At 47.8% G+C, this 19,585-nt stretch overlaps 1 protein-coding gene across 8 annotated transcripts in view; it reads left to right on the plus strand.

Annotated features, from left to right (window-relative positions):
* The window catches only part of LZTS2 (leucine zipper tumor suppressor 2), a 63,649-nt gene that overhangs the window by 26,797 nt on the left and 17,267 nt on the right, over nucleotides 1–19,585 (plus strand). Inside the window, exon 1 of one of the 8 annotated variants that reach the window (XM_083737961.1) lies at nucleotides 6,682–6,785. The exons of the other annotated variants lie outside the window; for them this stretch is intronic. The gene's annotated coding sequence lies outside the window, so the exon portion shown is untranslated. Of the gene's footprint in view, nucleotides 1–6,681; nucleotides 6,786–19,585 lie in introns of those variants that run through there. 8 annotated transcript variants of the gene reach the window in all.

The raw sequence follows: 19,585 nt of genomic DNA on the forward strand, positions 1-19,585 counted from the left end.
GAGGTCTTCACCCCATGTGATTGCTCTGACATTTTTCTTGTCACACTGTTCTGTTTGGGTGGCACAGCAGAAATATTTGAGAGCTATGTTGTTCCTCTGCTTCCTGCTATGATTTTGCCCCCCTCCCCTGGTGAGCTGTTAAAGTTGGTCATCGTTTCACCAGCCAAACCTGTGCAGCTGGATAGGTTGCCTGTGCCAGATTTTGAAGGGGTTAAACATTTACTAGGCTTTAATGTGCTCTGTAAGCACATGACTGGCGGCACATGATGGATTCCATCCTGTCATGTGAGGCTTTGGGCTGGAGAGTGTGATGAACTATGGGTGGAGTGTTCTCCCCATCTGGTGTTTGCCCAGCCTGGTGAATTCTCTTCGGCTGAAGGAGGCGAGGATTTGGGAGGGAGAGAGGACATCCTGGATTACATTACAAAGACTTGCTGGCTGGGATTGATGAGAGCTGCAGTCCAAAGCTTCTGAAAGGCACTAGGTTGGTGAAGACAGGAAGAAAACTCATACAGGGCAGTCCTCTGAAAGCAGGACTACAGATTGTTAACATCTGTCAGAAACAGGCAAAAATGTGTAGCCGTCTGCAGACTTCAGTTTAACTAACATACTGCCCTCTAGTGTCAGATCAAGGGCAGTCTATTGCTCACTTTCCCTTGAGTTGTGTAACTCTTACGACTGCATCCCAAGGCAGTAAGTCCCACTGAACCAAGTGGGACTTACTTCTGAGGACACTTACACTGGATTGAGCTGTCTGGGAGCAAAAGCTCTCCTTCATAACGTAGTAGGAGCACTTGAAACATTTCAGAGAGACATCATCAGAAAACTAGCCGTATCTCTGAATGCACTCGGGCCATATCTTAGTGCCATAGTTCCCAACAGACAAATAAGAAACCACCTGTGGGTGTCCTAAGGTGGTTGCTTTCTGGCCTGTTGTAGAACAGTCTCCTTGAAATCACTTTAAACTTTGTACAGATGGAGAGCAGATGTACTGAAAATGTTAATGGCATGTGCTAAAAACTACCTACAGTACCTTGCTAGGCTGTTATAAGAAGATGAAAATAATAATAATAATACCCTGCCCATCTGGCTGGGTTTCCCCAGCCACTCTGGGCAGCTTACAGCAAATATAAAAAAACAGTAAAAATCAGACATAAAAAAATTCCTGATACAGGGAAATAATGTATCAGAAACATTTCCTGTAGTTCACAAGTGGATGAGACTTTGATTTTTTTTTATGTCCAACTTTTTTGGCTGATATATGAAAAGACCAGGTTTAAAGAGTTGTAACCATCTGATATTTGGGGTGCTTTCAGTTCTTTACAATTAACCATTGCTCAAAACCAGTGGCATGAGATAGGTTGGGCTGAAACCTGCCCAAGGTCCTGTGGGCAAGTAGGGATTTGAATCTGTCCTTGTTCTAAAGACAATACTGCTGACCAAATAACATTTCTCCACTATTGGTGTCATAGGCCTTTAAGAGAAGCCCCTCCCATGTGTCCGTAACCCCCCCCCCAATATCTACCAAATAGCAAGATTCTCCAGTGAATTTCCAGGAACAGCTGCTGGGCGAATCATATGGCTGCCATAGTCACACCAGGGGGTTGGGGATGCACTTCTGTTTGAAGAAGCAGAAATCCACAGAGCAAATAAACACCAAGGCCTGGAGCAGCCTTGTGACAAGGAAGATGTGGGCAGGCCTGTCTTCTCTGATCGGCAAGCAGGACACAGATATATCTACTCTGCCAGCCAGTCCTGAAGCCGCCTGGCATTCTTGAACAGATGAGGGGGTGGCAACATCAGGGGCTCACTGCAAATGCCTCGTGGTGCAAGAGCATTGTTGGAAGGGAGGCTCAGAAGCAAACAAAGGCCAAAGGGCTCTTGATCTTCCAGTGATCCTATCCCATAGCCCTTGAGATTGCATACCAGAGTCCCCACTAAATCAGAGATAGAGCTGTTGCTCAGAGATAGAGCATGCAAGGATGCTTGAGGTTTGGTTCCTGACATCTCCTGGTGGGACTAGAAAAGACCCCAAGACCTTGGAGAGCACCTGCCAGTCAGTGTGGAGCATATGGAGCTCTGTGTAGCATCTGGCTTGTTTTTCACGCAGCATCGCATTGTGACAGCAGGGCCGATGATAACTGCATTGAATTGTATTGCCAGTGGTACTGCATAGGAGAAGGGCCTTGGCTCAGTGGTAGAGTGCACATGTTGCATGCAAAAAGGTTCCATCCCTGGATCTTCAGATACACTGCCAGGCAGTGTCTATAATACTTAGCAAGATGGACCAATTATCTGGCTTGGTATAAGGCACCTTCCTGAACTTCCATCTATGCTCTGCCACTCTGCCTATGTACCTCCATGTTTATTTTTCTCCCTGTGTTGTGAGGACTCCTTCCTCCCACTCCTTATCTGTCATTCCCTCCATTGCTGTTAATTCAGAATCTGCTGAAGTTCAGCACCTAGGATAAGCTAACCTGGGGTCCTCCAGATGTTGTGCTGACCCAACAGCTCACATAATACCTGACCATTGCTGGGGATTGGACTGGATTCTGTGAAGTGGCCTATGTGCCCGCTCAGTCTGCTGTCCCAGTGCTAACTATCAACGGGCAATGTAAAGGCCTTCTCCCTCCTTTATGGTTCTTCATCCTTAAACTGGATTTGGACCAGACAGCCCTTCAAAGGCAGGACTTTAAGGACCGCAAACCTGTGCCTGGGCTGTGCTGCTTTAGACTGCATGTGGGAGATGACAGACTGGAATCATCCAAATTACAAAATAAAATAAAATCCCTGCACATAAAAAGCTAAATGCCACAGACAAGGGTTTTGGCCTAGCCTTCTCTCTGACATGTACATTTTCCATGTGCAGGAGTTGTGTCCTCTTCACTTGAGGCAGCAGGCCAAAGTGGTACAGTCAGGGCGTAGGTTTACTCCCCTATGGGGTGTGAGCGGAGGGACAAGCGGCCCATCAGAACAGGAATGAGGTGGGCCAAGCAGCAGCGAGGTCATGGGAGGTCCGTGTTCGCAGCCTCAGCACTGCCTCACCTCACCTCATCCTGCATCACCACCACAGCACTGGAAAGGCACTGCCACCAGTCTGTCCTCCTCACACACCACTGCTGAGTTTGAACTAGGCTTTACAGTATACAGTGTGAAGAATCTCCCCTCAGACAATTTGCTGTTGTGAAATCTTTTCTGATCTGCTCAGTCCTTTACAGCTTCAGGAAGGTGTCACACCGCTTAGCTTACCTTGGGCCTGTCCTATCTATCTATCTATCTATCTATCTATCTATCTATCTATCCATCTATATCTATCTATCTATCTATCTATCTATCTATCTATCTATCTCTATCATCTATCTATCTATCATCTATCTATCTATCTATCATCTATCTATCTATCTATCTATCTATCTATCTATCATCTATCTATCTATCATCTATCTATATCTATCTATCTCTATCATCTATCTATCTATCATCTATCTATCTATCTATCTATCATCTATCTATCTATCTATCTATCTATCTATCTATCTATCTATCTATCTATCTCTATCATCTATCTATCTATCTATCTATCTATCTATCTATCTATCTATCTATCTATCTATATCTATCTATCTATCTATCTATATCTATCTATCTATGTATCTATCTATCTATCTATCTATCTATCTATCTATCTATCTATCTATCTATCATCTATCTATCTCTATCTATCTATCTATCTATCTATCTATCTATCTATCTATCATCTATCTATCTATCTATCTATCTATCTATCATCTATCTATCATCTATCTATCTATCATCTATCTAATAAATATATATATAACCATTTATTTTACACACATATATTCAATTTCTTTTATTATTATTTTGCAAGAAGCAACCTCTTGTGCAACGTCAGATACAACTGGACTATTCTAACTCACCAGGAGCGGATTAGTAAGTCAGTGGAGAGTTTTGTTGTTCTTGGTCCAGAGAGGGGCTCCAATCCTCTGCCTGCAGAATAACTCTCCTTTAGGGGGTTCAAGGCAGGGTAAACAACAAACAAGTAGTGATTTTATAAACCGATTTAGACCTAAGCTGATTTTAAAGTTTGCATATACCTCCATCATAGCTGTCAACGTTTCCCTTTTTTAAAGGGAAATTCTCTTATTCCGAATAGGATTCCTCGCAAGAAAAGGGAAAAGTTGACAGCTATGACCTCCATATGCTTATTGAATGGTGGCAAATAAAATGTCTAAAATGAGCATTGGAAGACTTGTCACCCCATGTGCCCTGAGGCCAGGCAGGCAAACAAACGTGGAGCAGGTTTGCACTCCCAGGGCTGCCATCTGTTGAAACTGGTACAATATTAGAGCTGGGAACTTCCCAAGTGAATGGCACTTAGAGGAACTATTATTTGTTTTGAAATGCTAAGGTTTGATGCAAGTTAAAAATCCTGCACGAGCACATTATTGGAGCAGGGGGCAGTGAGCCATCGGAGCAATATCCCTGAAAGATTATATAAATCAATGGCGCCCTCTAGTGGCTGAAGGAGGGAGCAATTTCTGGGGATCACAGGTGGGGGGGGGCTGGCTTAAATAATAATGGGAGATGTGTTCAAAAGGATTTGGCCAGGCTTGAGGATGAGGACAGCTATCTGGGTTGGGGGTGGAATATCACCATCTGGGGAAAGGCATGCCTGCACCTGTACTCGGCTTGCCATCCGTCTTGGCTCCATCTCCTCAGTGGGCAGATCTGTTGCAAGCGACAGCACAGCAGCAGGCAGAGTCTTGCATGCGGCCATATTCCTGGGTCCTTGCTTGCTGCAGCCAATGCAATGAGCTTCCTCACTGTACAAAGCGAGATCAGGCAGCAGTGTGTGTGTGAGAGAGAGAGAGACTGACTTCCTGGCCTGCACTGCTGGCTGGCTGGCATGGGCTGGGGACAGGAATGGTACACACATCCCTGGACTTTCACCCAGGGACAGATCTTCACAGCATGGAGAGACCCAGTGCAGCCGTGGGAGGGGAGCCCAGGGATGGTTAGAAGTGGTCATGGAGCAGCTTAGGGGTAAGAAACTGCCGGCAGTTGTGGATGGGAAAGGATGCATAGGCAAGATGACATGAGCTTAGTTTGCAGGAGCACAGGAAGCTTGCTTTGTACAGAGTCAGACCAATCACCCATCTGGTTCAGTGTGGTCTGCACTGACTGGCAGCAGCTCTCGAGTTTTAAATGGGGGGCATTCCCAGCCATACCTGGAGATGCCAGGGATTGAACCTGGGACCTTCTTCATGCAAGGCTGATGCCAATGAGCTTACGTTGCCCTTCCTGGGAGAGATGCCTTTACATCCTTTGAAACTTCCAGTGCCACTGCAGTGAAATGAAGGGGACAGCCCTCTAGGGGGAGGAGCTCCATGCACATAGTGGAACTTCCACAGAGATTGTTGAATTGTGAGGTGTGTGTGTGTGAAGCCAATCTATTCCCAAGGGATTCTTTCTCAACTTCCGGAGAATGACCAACTTACAAAGGAGATCAAGCCTCATTGCACCTTTAATAGAAGATGGGTTTCTGGCAGATATATGCAGTCCCCACCCCCACCCCCAATTCCTGCATGACAAGCTGCATGGACCAAAAATCTTGCAAGCCACAGAACTATTGAAGATGCAGGAGTCTTGCTCACCTTTGTAGCCAGTCACCTTTGAAAAATAAACAAGGGGAAGTCAGAGATAAGTGGGAAAAGGCGGTTATGCAACCACAGTTGCTCAGCTTAGGTCAGGGTGGAATAAGCCTGAAGCCTGTCCATAGCTACTGAACCTGCACCTACACAGTTGGGTAAAGGTGTGCAACCAGAAAACATTGGGGCAAACTGGGCTGCACATGCTAACTGGAGGGCTCCCCCCCCCCACAGGTGCCCCTTGGGGATGTTGAGTGTTTGGTGAGTGGGCAAAGACCCGTGCTTTGCAGTCAAATGGAGGGTGTTTAGAGCCTCGGAGGTACATTGTCATGTACAGCGGTGAGCACATTGTTTAGTCGTTTCCGGCTCTTCGTGACCCCATGGACCAGAGCACGCTAGGCACTCCTGTCTTCCGCAGTTTGGTCAAATTCATGCTGGTAGCTTCAAGAACACTGTCCAACCATCTTGTCCTCTGTCGTCCCTTTCTCCTTGTGCCCTCCATCTTTCCCTCCATCAGGGTCTTTTCCAGGGAGTCTTCTCTTCTCATGAGGTGGCCAAAGTATTGGAGCCTCAGCTTCAGGATCTGTCCTTCCAGTGAGCACTCAGGGCTGATTCCCTTAAGAATGTATAGTTTTGATCTTATTGCAATCCATGGGACTCTCAAGAGTCTCCTCCAGCGCCATAATTCAAAAGTAGAGCACATCAGCAGGCGCTAAAGTTACACAGCAATTGCAGTTGTGTGTGCGCGCGCTCCTACTCCACATCGCTTGCGGTTGGCGATGTGCGGATGCAAAAAAGTCAGTCGCGCGGCGCACGACTCTGAGATGGGCCTCTGGGGGGCGAGGCCCTCCGGCGGAGCTGGTGCGCCCGCCCGTCGTTTTGCGCGTGTGTCTCAGGCCCGGCCGAGTCGGTGGGGGTGGGGGAAAGGGAGGAGGAAAGTGGGGCTGGGCGGAGAAGGAGGGTAGGGGGCGGATCCGAGACACGAGAGTCCCGGTTAGCCGAGGGGAGGAGCCTGTTCAAACTTGTCGAGACGCGGCGGCGCTGCGAGCCGGCCGGGGGAACTGTGCCCCGTAGCGGCCCAGCGGCGGACCGGCACCATGGAGGCGGCCAGGCCAGGTGCGGGGCAAGGCGGGCAGCGGGAGGTCGCGGTCCACTTTCCGGTGGGTGGGGGGAGACGGGCGGGAATTCGCTTCGGGGCCCAGGAAGATCAGAAGGGGAGAGCTCCCCCCCCCTCCGCCAAAAAAAAGACCAGCCGATTTGTGCGCTAAGAGTCTTGGGCGCTGAGTTACAGTTGGCGACCGAGGGGGCTTGCTTGGGAGCCTCTTTCGGGACGCCTTTCTCCAGCGACGGGTCGCTCCTCTGCTTCCCCCGTCCACCTCCCTTCCTGAAGGGGGCTGAGTTGGCTGGGTGGTCCCGCCGCGGCGATCTTTGTTGTTGCGTGGAGTCGGAAGCAGGCCGGCGATGTTGCTGTTTATGCGCCCCCCGCTTCCCCCTCCATCTGCCTGCTGGAATCACATTCTCCCTTCGCCATCCGTCGACTTGCGTCTCCCGCGCTGGGAAAGGAGAGGCGCCGCTGCCTCTTGTCCCGGCGGCGAGTCGGTTTCTGAGCGCGTAATGTTGTTCCTTCGCGTTACTTTCTCCATGAAAGGGCAACGGAGAAGCGGGAGTCGGCGCTGCCGGGCTTGTGGCGCGCGTGAAGGTGCCCCTTTCTCCCTCTTCGTCACGGGGCAGCCTCTTGCCAGCCAATGAGCTTGTTGGTCTGGCCTAGTGGGCTTCTCCTTCTCCCTCCTTACATTCATGGGGAAAGTTTAGCCGTGGCCTCCTCCTCCTCCACATCCCCGGTGCTCTGAATCTGCGCCAGGAACCTGGGTTGATGGAGGCCAGGCTGTGTGCCAGAACCTAACCCTCCCCTGCCTGGATGGGTTGGCTTGGGGTTTATGCCTGTTGAGAGTCCATTGCAGGTGCTTGCTCTGAGCAATTGTGCTAGTCCTCCAGCTGCCCCCAGGGAGAGGGCTGTGGATGCCCCAAAGGAACACCAGAGTGACCCCAGCAGCCAGGATAGCCAGTGCAAAGCCCTTGGATGATACTGTGCAGAGCAGGGGGAGTAAACCTGTGGCTCTCCAGATGTAGTAGGACCACAACTCCCATCATTCCCTGCCATTGGCCATGGTGACTGGGGCTGATGGGAGCTGGAGTTCAGTGGTCAGCTGTGGGGTCTGGGACAGAGTGTTAGTCTCTCAATGCTGGAGGTGGGTGTGCATGGTGTGTGGAAATTGTAGAGTGGATGAGTGTAGGTTTCTATTTTCAGCACAGGTGTGGGGAGGCCAATGAGGAAACTGTCCAATGTTGATACTGTAGGAGCATGTGCAACAGCTAAAAAGTCTCTTTGAATGTGTTTATATGCACACAGTTGCATATTATGCTGGAAGCATGTGCGTTGCACTGGGCAGACCAAACAATGCTGGCTTTCCCTGTTGTACGTGTGTTTCTGTCAGCTCCTCTTTCTGCATTTAGCTGTGGTGACTGACTGTGATAAGCCCTGGAGATTTTTGTTTGCATGTGGAATAACAGTGGGTGCTGTGGGCTAATATCAGAAGCATTAACTATAAAAGATCCTCTCTAGGACAGGAATGTGATAATAAGGTGCATTTATATCCTGCCTTCAAGGAATTCAGGAATGAATATATTGTCCTCCAGTTTTATCCTCACAACAACCCTGCAGGCTAGGCTGAGAGACGGGTCCAGAATTGCCCTATAAGATTTGTACAGTAGTTGGATGGGGAGTTGGACCTGGGTTTCCACAGTCCTGGTCTGACCCGCTCAGCAATAGTCCAGCAATATCTGGAGGGCACCACGTTGACGAAGGCTGCTCTAAGCCATCTCACTCCAGCTCTATGAATTCTCTTATTCTGTTCTCTCTTTTTCTGTCATTGGGGGTACATGTGAGTGAGCTGGGGACTCCCAAGAGGCGACTGTGTGTGTTAATTACATTTCCTGGAGAAATGAGGTGGCCTCTTTGTGTTTGTGAAGAGGACAGACAACAGGAACCATTCATCACAACTCATTGTGTTTGGATTCTTGCCTCTGTGTATATGGTGCTTTTTAAGATCCAGCCTGAGCCTGTTTGCGGTAGGGACTCTCCTGTTAGGGGCAGCTTGCTGTCCTTTGCAAGCTTGTGAATCACCATTCTCTATAAACAAGAACCTGAAAGCCCTGAAACTTTTAAAACTCTCTGCTGCTGGCAGTTTGGTCCTGCAGGGCTTGGAAAAGTCTGGGCAAAGCACTGCCATTTGCAGCTTTCAGTTCCAGGCCAGATGCCCGTGAACGAAGGATAGGAGAGAAAAGTATTGAAGGGCCAGGAAGCCTCTCTAGTGTTCAGACTGCCAGGGCTGGGATTTAGGGAATCTTTGGTGATGGGTGCATCCGTGCATGCAAAGGCAAGGGGGGAGGGGAGCAGCTTTTTCTTGGGTACATTCTGCTGGCAGAGTTGAGAGGAGGGAGGGTAAGAGTGGAAGGGTAAGAGTCTGATTGCTCTCTGATCATGTTCTTTGTTCCTCAGCTTTAGGCTGGACAGGCTTGATAGCTTCAGCAGATGCCTCTGCTCCTTGCTTTGAAGTGAAATAGATGGGGGAAGGGAGGGTACAGCCCTGACCGACCTCCCCTCCCCTCCCCTCCCCTCCCCGCAGTGTCTTGTTCGCTGGGCAGCATTGTTACACAGGCACACAGCTTAAGACCGAATGCTAAGAAGTGGAGGCAGCAGGCTTCTCCTCTCCCTTGATGGCTTTCCTAGACTTATTCAGATGCCGTGCACAAAGTAGCACATTTTATTCCAAAGCATTGGTAATGGGGGCTGTGGTCATTGTTGGGTTGCAACTCCCATCACCCCCGATTGTTGACAGTGCAGGCTATGGCTGATGGGAGTTGAAGTACAACTATATATAGAGGGCCACAGGTGCTGTCCTTCACTGCTGCATTGTGGGAAAAGAAGCCTCTGAGTGCTGAGAGTGGTTTGGGAGAAATGGTGGCGGAAAGGGGCTTCTTTTTTTGGTCTCCCAGTGGAGGATAAGCATAGATTTCCAACATGGAAAGCTACTAGTGGTTCCCCATGGTCCAGAAGCCTGACCCACATTAACAAGGGGTTGCGCCCTCAGCATAGTGAGCCCAGTTCTATGGAGCTTCGTCCAGTAGGAACCAGACGAGGACTGACACTGCAAAGTTTCAGATGTTGGGTCAGAACAATTTTTTTATTTCAGGAGGCTGCTTTAATGTTCTTGTTTTCTTATGTTTAATGTTCTTGTTTTCTTATGTTTAATCTATGCCTTTTGTACATTGTATGTTTAATTTCTTCTTTGTGAGTTGCTTTGAGACAACTGTGAAAAGTGAGGTAGTAGACCTTTAGACAGAGAAACAAATGAAGAAACAGTTACAGTCAATGACTCTTCGATCCAGCTAGGGTAGGGATAGATGGGCCCCCTTTGTACATTGTCTATATACCTCTGCAGATTTATCTCATGAAAAGCCCAGCACAGCGCCAAGGGCTCTTGAACCTCTAGATATGCCCCTTGTGGAAGGTTAATTGCTAACTGTAGCCAGTTGCTTTGCTCACATGTAGAGATCTCAATTTTGCAGGATATGAATGCCTAGCAGTGGTGTCCACAAACTTTTTTCAAAGAGGGCCAGATTTGATGAAGTGAAGGGCCGTGAGGGCCAACCAAAATTGTTGTTGAGGTTTTTTTTAGGATTTTACCCAGAAAATAAACTACCACAGGGGCTGGATTAAACCGACCAGGGGGCTGGATTAGGCCCCCAAAATGGACTTTGGACATGCCTGGCTAGGGCTTGCCCAAGGATGCGCAATGGCAGAGTTCTATTTCACTGATAGCTACAGGCAAGCAGGAGTTCCATGTTGGGGATTGACAGGGCTGGGGGAGGCGGCTCCTTCTCCCAACAGCCCACTTGGTTTCTGTGCTAGCTGTAGGAGAAGAAAAACCCCTTTCTCTGCAATCAGCATGGAAATGCAGAGGGGTGCCAGAGGAGCAGTCAATACTCCTACTTCCAGTCCACTTGGTAGAAGGCTTTTCTTTCTTTCTTTCTTTCTTTCTTTCTTTCTTTCTTTCTTTCTTTCTTTCTTTCTTTCTTCCTTCCTTCCTTCCTTCCTTCCTTCCTTCCTTCCTTCCTTCCTTGTGGCTAGCTTGTTAGGAGGGTAGAGAAGCCTACATTTCCATGGGTGGGATTGCCGAATAGGACATCTTCACATCTATGGCAAGCATAGGAATGCAGGCTAGAAAAACAAACTCTTGAAAAACAAACTTTTGTTGGCTTATTTACAACGCAGGTGTATTGAAGTGTATAAACTATGAACTAGGAAGTCCTCAAGAAAATGTTTCCTTTGCAGCAAACTCAGCGGTCTTAACAAACCAGAACTCTCTCAGCCTCAGTCCCTTCTCTGCAAAATGGGTATGATAAGGCTGATCTTACCTTGTGAAGCATCATTACTGAACCAATGTATGTGATACATTTTAAACTCTCTAAAATGCTCTGTAAAAGTGAACTATTTTGGTTAACATGTTGCAACTAGTTGGGATTAAGGCTCTCTGCAGCTGGCCCTATATTTAGATTGTTTATCTGCCAATCCATTTTTTGACTTCCTGCTGTTTAAACTTGTATAGTGGTGGGCAGCACTGCCCCTAGGCTTTGCCGCAGTCAGCAAATTAAAATCCCCTCTCTAACCCCCTCCAAACACCCTTAACTGTATGCTGAGCAGCACAATGCCACCATACGCAATGATCAAGAGTTGATTAGAATTCTGATTTCTCATTTTAATTTCCAAAGTAACTCCTTTCTTCCCCTTGACAACTGGGCCTGTGTTCCAGAGATCAGTTAGCAATCAGGCCGTGCCCCTTGGTATGTTGGGAGCCCTGCCCATCCCATGAGTCGCTGAGCTTGCTTTGTGCTCCTCTTCCCTCCAAAAGTGCAACACAGCACATTTCTCTCTGCCCTCAAGTATTCACATAGCTGAGGCAGATGCCGCTGGAATTGTGGTGCCTGCATATCCAGTTTGCCACTATGACTGGGCTAGCCTAGGTGGCGAGGCCTTGGGCTTGGGAGTACAGGAGTGTGGCCAGTTGCTGGCTGCCTGGAACTGGTGTCAGCATACTGGCATTTCAGAGGACTGGGGGAGTTGGGGACTGTGTGTGCATATGTGCACACATGCGCCTTGGGATCTGCTTACGCTACATAGTTATGATGTGTCAGGTACTTTCAGGGTTCAGTAGTGCTCAGAAGGCCATGTCTTCTTCTGTTTGTGCCTGTTCATTCCCCCTTCTCTTCTTTTCTGAAGGGTCTCCGTGTTAATTGTACAGCTTTCCTGGAAAAAAAAACCTGGCACATCACCCGGCAGCTTTTGGTTCTCCGGTGCCAGCCCAGGTCATCATATGGGATTAAATCCTTACTCCCCAGGTTCAACGAGAGGGTGAAGATGGTTCCTCCTCTCCATGGCTTTATGTGGAATGTGCGCGCGCACATGTGGAGAGGAACCCTGCTGGGTTGACCCAGCCGTGGCCCGACTGAATGCTGCCCCTGATCAGTGTGCACTAGGCTGCTCTTCTGGGTGGCCTGTCACTCCACATCTATCCAGTGCTCCTAGTGATCATAACTCATTAGCTTGTCATGTGTGCAGCTATCACATGGCCTGCCCTCATGCTGGGGAGAGTGGATCTGCACTTAAAGGGGTGGGATGCCCTCCGGCAGACTGGTCCAGTCGTGGTAATGTTCGTGCTTTGGTAGGTGGAATCTCTGTCCCGCAGTGTGCTGTTCTCTGTGTTCTACAGCATCTGCCTGCATACAACATCTCCTTGTGTCAGATAACTACATCATACTGTGTTGCCAAAGATCCTGTGTAGGAGACGGGTCTTCTTGACTTTAGTGGTAGAGCACCTTTGTTGCATGCAGGTGTTGGCTGCAGGTTCAACTCCTGAAATCTGTAGGTAAGGATGGGAGAGACTCCCTGCCTGAAACGCAAGAGAACTCCTGCCAGTCAGTGTAGACAATACTGAGCTAGATGGGCCAATGGCCTGACTCCGTATGAGGCAGCTTCATATCATAGAATTGGAAATGACCACAAGGGTCCTCTTGCCCTACCCCACACAATGCAGGAATCTCAACTTAAGCACCCATGACAGATGGCTATCCAACCTCCAAGGAAGAAGAGTCCACAACCTCCCAAAGGGGTCCTTTCCACTGTCGAACCTGTCAAATATGTTCCTGTTGAGTTTTTTCTTTATACAGTAGAGGTAGGGGGGGAGGAAAGCACAGCAATGTGAAGTACAGTCATACTGCAAGTTGTGTTTGCTTCATTTCAAGTTATGAATGTGGCATGAGTGTGGAATGAGTGTTTACTTCCGGGTTCGCAGCTTCGCGCATGCGCAGGAGCTCTCTATTGCATCATGCGCAGAAGTGGCGCTCTACTTACGGACTTTTTGGGGTCCGAATGGGACCCTGGAACGGATCATGTCCATAAGTAGAGGTACCACTGTACCAAAGTGAGTATTTGGCTCAAGATAACCAAATCACTCAGTGCTCTACAGGAAACAGCAACAAATTATCAGGGACCCTATATGTTTGACTGGAGAGAGACAGTGTTAGAAACTGAGATATGAAAGCTAGGAGCTAAACGGCACCTTAAACCTAGGCACACTTTTAAAATAACAAGAATACAAAGCTGAAAAATGAATGAACTGCAGCTGAAATCTTATATTCATTTTTCACATGGTCTAGTCCTCATCTGAAGACTGCAAAAAACAACAACAAAGCCATGTTTCCTCTGCCTGCCCCCCCCTCCAATATTCTTAAGAGGGTCTTTTCTCCAGTCTTCAGTGAGTGGCTGGAAGTGGGGAGGCAGAAAAAGGCCCTCCTTTCCTTCCACTCTGCAGTTTTAATCTGAAATCTTAGGCCCAGAGCTCAGAAACTGCTTGCGCTAATGAAATTCCTTGTCGCAAAACATGCCTAGAACAATGGGAGTTTCGAATGCTTATTAGACACCAAGCATAAACAAAATCTTCTGAATCCTCTGAAAAGAAATGTGGCTGTTCTGATGGGGTCACGCTCACAAATTCTTGACATCCAGTGCAAGGGAAGCCCTGGTGGAGGTGTGTGGAAGGTACTGTCTGTTCCCATTTGACCATGTGAACGGTCCAGAAAAGAACTTCAGCTGACTGTGCCTTCCCTGTTCACAAACCTGAGGATGTTGAACTCACAAAGCATATCCTTGCATATAAATCTGCAACAAGCAAATAAATACAAATTAGCAATGTTTCTACTCTGAAATCCACTATAGTGTATCCCAATGCATTTCTGGCTTGGGAGTCATAACCTGTGGAACAGCCTTTCCCAAACTGGTGCCCTCAAGAGTTCTTGGACTCCATCAGCCGCAGCCAGGCTTTCTCAAATCTAGACTTAATAGGCATCATGAATTAACCTTTTGAAAATAGATCAAAAGTGGAAGTCTCAAATAATAATGCTTAGTATCTTTTAATTAGGAAATTTTTATATGCTTTCCTGCCATTACTTCAGATTTTCAGACAAAAATTAAACCGAGGAGATAACGTACGTTTCCGAGCACAATTCAAAGTGCTGGTGTTGACCTTTAAAGCCCTAAACGGCCTCGGCCCAGTATACCTGAAACAGCATCTCCATGCCCATCGTTCAGCCCAGACACTGAGGTCCAGCGCCGAGGGCCTTCTGGCGGTTCCCTCATTGCGAGAAGCAAAGCTACAGGGAACCAGACAGAGGGCCTTCTCGGTAGTGGCGCCCACCCTGTGGAACGCCCTCCCATCAGATGTCAAAGCGATAAACAACTACCTGACATTCAGAAGACATCTTAAGGCAGCCCTGTTCAGGGAAGTTTTTAATGTGTGATATTTTAGTGTATTTTTGGTTTCTATGGAAGCTGCCCAGAGTGGCTGGGGAAACCCAGCCAGATGGGCAGGGTACAAATGAATTATTATTATTATTATTATTATTATTATTATTATTTATTACTGAAGGATGTCCAGCAACATGTCTGTTCCAGGATTTGAACATTATTTCGCCTGTTCTATTTACTATACACACAACTTTCCAGGTGCTATAAACTCTAATAAAGGTAAAGGTACCCCTGCCCGTACAGGCCAGTCGTGTCCGACTCTAGGGTTGTGTGCCCATCTCACTTAAGAGGTCGGGGGCCAGCGCTGTCCGGAGACACTTCCAGGTCACGTGGCCAGCGTGACGAAGCTGCTCTGGCAAGCCAGCACCAGCACAGCACACGGAAACGCCGTTTACCTTCCTGCTAGAAAGCGGTACCTATTTATCTACTTGCACTTAAGAGTGCTTTCGAATGCTAGGTGGGCAGGAGCTGGGACTGAACGACGGGAGCCCACCCCGCTGCGGGGATTCGAACCGGCGACCATACGATCGGCAACTCCTAGGCGCTGAGGTTTTACCCACAGCGCCACCCGCATCCCATATAAACTCTAATACATGCAGGTAAAATGGTGCAACTTTCTAGGTGCTGCTTTGCATCCCTTGGCAATAAAGAGGTTGGGATTTCCCTAGACTGGATTATTTCAATGTTGACATATCTAAGGATTTTCTGGTAGAAGAAATAAAAATTTTAAACACAGTCATTTTAAAATAATACCTCTGATTGATTGGTCCTAGTGATCTGGGTTTGACAAGCATTAAAAATTGTCAGACATTAGGACCAACCTCTAACGAAACAGTATCGGATTTATAAGTGTGAGGGTTTTAGAATTTTTCCAGCCTTTCTTAAGGCAGTTTTCCTTTGCTCTTCTAAATGTAGAGGGGATAGTAGCAGAATGTATGTTGGTTTTTTTTTTAGGAGGAGCTATTTTAATACTGTATAAACTTGCCTAACGTTTGAACCTTACAGATTCTATTAAGCTATTTACTTTAAAAATCAAATAAAGTTTCTAGGCCTCATGATGGAATAGTTTAATTCCTCAGCAGTTTCAAAACTATAAATCCCATTTTGTGATACTTTGTTCACTGAAATATTTGTGACACCCCCACCCACCCTGCAGAAAGAAAGAAAAGCTCCCAAGAGCCTCATCTCCCTTGAAGTGATCTTCTTACTGTGCTCTCCTGCCTTGCATAATGGGTTTCCCAGGTGCTAGGCCTGAGTGGTACAATCTGCAACTTTCTTAGGCTGTTGTCTCTGAGAGTGGCCCAGCTGTGAGGTCAAATTCGGGACCTCCCTGGAGTCCCAGGCTCATTGGTTCAGGCCAACATTTGCATGAAAACGGGAGCTTTTGTCTCCCAACTTCGGCTTCTGCTGCTGTTCCTGCTGGTGGATTATTTCTCCCATAATCCCTTAGCCTGGCGGTTGCTGGGAGATGTTGATTATGTTAAGGACAGAGGATCCTGACATCAAACAGGGCCTGGAGCAGCAGGGGCCTGCATGGAAACAAAGATCCGGTTTCGAGGCAGATGCCTGTCCTAGATGAAGAGGAGCAGCAAGTGTGGGGTGGGTGGGGGAGGGCATGGCTCCCTAGACGGATGGACTGTGGAAAATGGGCTCCCTTCTCTGGGTATCCCTGAAATTCAGCTTATAAATGAACTCATGTGTTAGATGACATGCAGAGTATTGTGTCTCGAGTACATTTATGTGCTGTGTTGGCAAATCTTAGGCTGCTCAGGGAACTTCTTGTCATACGGCAGCCCATCGGCAATGCAAATAAAAGAATAGATTTAGACGAGGATAATGTCTCTGGCATGATTTTGGGCTGTTTTCATACTTTGTCTTTTGAGGTGCACTCCTTTTGTGATTATGAAACCTAGAGGTGGGCATTTGACTAGCCAAAAAAGACCCTGCCTCTTTAAAGTACTGGCATTGTGAGGACAAAGGAGAAAATAAATAAGCATCAAACTCTTGTTTGTAATTACATTTCAGCTGGGCCACAGTGGCTGCCTTGGCACGTATTGACAAGCCAAACTTTCTGACTTTTCGTGGTTTATTGTGAACAAGCCATGCGTTGGTGCATCCTGCCCAGTAGTTCCAGCTTCACTCCTTCTCTGACATGAGAGTTGTAAACAGTCCAGGAATACTTGGCTTATCATTATGTCTGAACTCACAGACCCTGATTTGCTGCTTCTTAACAAGCAATGTTAATGAGCCAACCTTAACCCACGGTTCATGGTTGATTTGCTGATTGGGACTTGTTAGGGAATAATACACCACGATCCATGGCTTAGATGCAGTCTCCTTCTTCTCCAGGGTGGGGAGCAAAGCAGGAACGATTGGGCAATCTGCACTAACCCACTGCTTGTTCACAATAAGCTGCAATAGACTGGAAACTTTGGCTTACAATTTCGTGCAAACATGGCCACTTCAACAAGTTATGTAAGAACCTGGCTGTTGTTTTCTTTAAAATATAGATACATTATTACAGGGGTAGGCAAACTAAGGCCCGGGGGCCAGATACGGCCTAGTCGCCTTCTAAATCTGGCCCGCGGATGGTCTGGGAATCAGCGTGTTTTTACATGAGTAGAATGTGTCTTTTTATTTAAAATGCATCTCTGGGTTATTTGTGGGGCCTGCCTGGTGTTTTTACATGAATAGAATGTGTGCTTCTCTTTAAAACGCATCTCTGGGTTATTTGTGGGGCATAGGAATTTGTTCTTTTTCTCCCTTCAAAATATAGTCCGGCCCACCACATGGTCCGAGGGACGGTGGACCGGCCCACGGCTGAAAAAGGTTGCTGACCCCTGCATTATTATATGAGCACTCTGCTGTCCTGGGTTCATTTCAAGATGTTCCTTTCCACGTGTCTCCTTGCAGTGCTTGAAAGGGTGGGGCGGAATGGACAGGCAGGAAGCATGGGATACATTAAGCATAGTTGGGATTCATGCCAATGATCCTTCTGGCCTAATAACTTGTGCTGGTAGGGTTGGTTGGCATCTGTCTGTCTTGGGAGACAATGGAAGAATGTGCCTTCGGGGGTGAAGTTAAACTGTTGGGGAGTTACAGCTGCTGCTGTGGCTGTAGAGACAATACAGGGGAGACATGTTTGCAGCTGGGGCAGATGAAGGTGCCTGGTTGTGCTGATGCAGGTGCGCACTTCCCAGCAGTTGTTCCTCCTCTGGTTAGGGACAGCAGTGGTGATCATCATAAGGAAGAAGCAACACCCAGAGCAGAGCAGCTTTCCATCCTGTTCTTCTGTGAAAATTGTGCTGTATTCCTTAGTTCAGGACTAGCCAATGTGAGCCCTCTGGGTGTTTTTGGACTCTTGCACCCATCAGCCACAACCAGCAATGGTCAGATATGATGGGAGCTTGCAGCCTTAACAGCTTTGGCTGCCCCTGTTCTAGTTCTTGCTGATCAACAGGATGGGACATGTTTGGAAAGTGTCCAGAGGGCTGAATGGGCTGAGCACAAGTCGTAGTTGATAGATATAAAGCCAGTTCAGGAGTTGAACTTTGAAAACACCGTCTTTAGAATGCATTGCCAGCAACCAGTGAACTGAAGTTCTCAGTTTACGTTGATCAAGGTCCAAACATGGAAATGTGCGCTGTCTAGGGAAGAGTGACGCTGTATAGCACACTGCACAAAAATCAGCATCTTTCATTTTGGCAGAAAGACTGGGGTGGTGGAGAATCTGTCTGCAAGATGCCTCTGTTAAAGTTTGTGGAAGCCGCAAATTCAGTATCCTTGGGTGATGCGGAAGGGGGTTGACAAAGGGCAGATTGTTGTCTGCTTGCTGTAAATGAACTTTCCTTTCAATGCTAACTGCAGTTTCTCAGCATGTGTCACACATCTCTGATTCTGTGGGCCAAAATAGATGTGTGCATGCTTATTATACACTAACAGAATACACTTTATTCAAGTGTTGGAGAGGGTCAGGGGGTGTCTCCTGCTTTCCTATATCAACACGAGTGTCAGGGGGAGCAGAACGAAACCTGTCCCTTGCCTTGCTATGCCATGCTATGCTTGACTGCTTTAAACTGTTTTCCATCAGCCTGGCTTGGATACCAGAAGTGAGTCAGGCTGTGAGAGGCAAACAGCTTTAAGTGGCTGAATATGGTGAGTTAAGACAGGATGGGGGCCTTTGTTGTTCTTCATGCGCTCATTTTGGTGCAAAAAGTAAGACTTTAAAGGCAAATGGGTGAATAAACATATGGATACCTAGTTTAGCTCTGTGTTGTGCCTGTCATTTAAATGACGGGGGGGGGGGGAGTTCCTTTAAAATAATCCCAAATTGCCAGTGGCATATGGACATAGAGGGTGCTGCCTTTGTGTCGGACCATTGCTCCTTCTGGCTCCCTGTTGTCTACTTTGAGGGCGGGGAATCCAAGGCCAGCGATGTCTTCTGGGGGCTACATGTGGGGTGGGGCCAGCTGCAAAAGTGGACAGAGAAATTAGTGTAAAATTTACCTTTATATGGTAGCCTAGTTTCTTCTTATTTATTCTGTATCACCACACACCCACACCCCCCCTTTGTCCTCCCTCCATTGTATACCAATGCAAGCAGGGGGCATTACTAGGGAGTTCACATTTCAGCCAGGGGGCAGGGGTGGCATATCCCATTTTGCCGCCTGAGGCAATATGGGAAGTGCTGCCCTGCTGCTGCCACCACTCCCACCCCCACCATACCTGCCACTGCTACTGCCTCTGTCTGTTGTGTGCCCTACCACTTCTGACGCTGGTGGGGTAACCATGGCGATGCTGCCTCAGGGATTTCTACTGCCTGAGGTAGTGATCTCACCATGCCTAACGGCAGGGCTGGCCCTAAGCAGAGAGGGGTGGGTAGGATAGGGAGGGAATGTAGCATGGGGAGGATCCTAAGGGGTCAGACTCAGGTAGGGAGACTTGGGTGTTTCATTGTCTCCTGGTCCTGAGGTTCTCTCCCATCCCTGAACTA

This window comes from Podarcis gaigeae (genome assembly GCF_964106915.1).
Source record: "Podarcis gaigeae genome assembly, chromosome: 5".
Lineage (NCBI taxonomy): Eukaryota > Metazoa > Chordata > Lepidosauria > Squamata > Lacertidae > Podarcis > Podarcis gaigeae.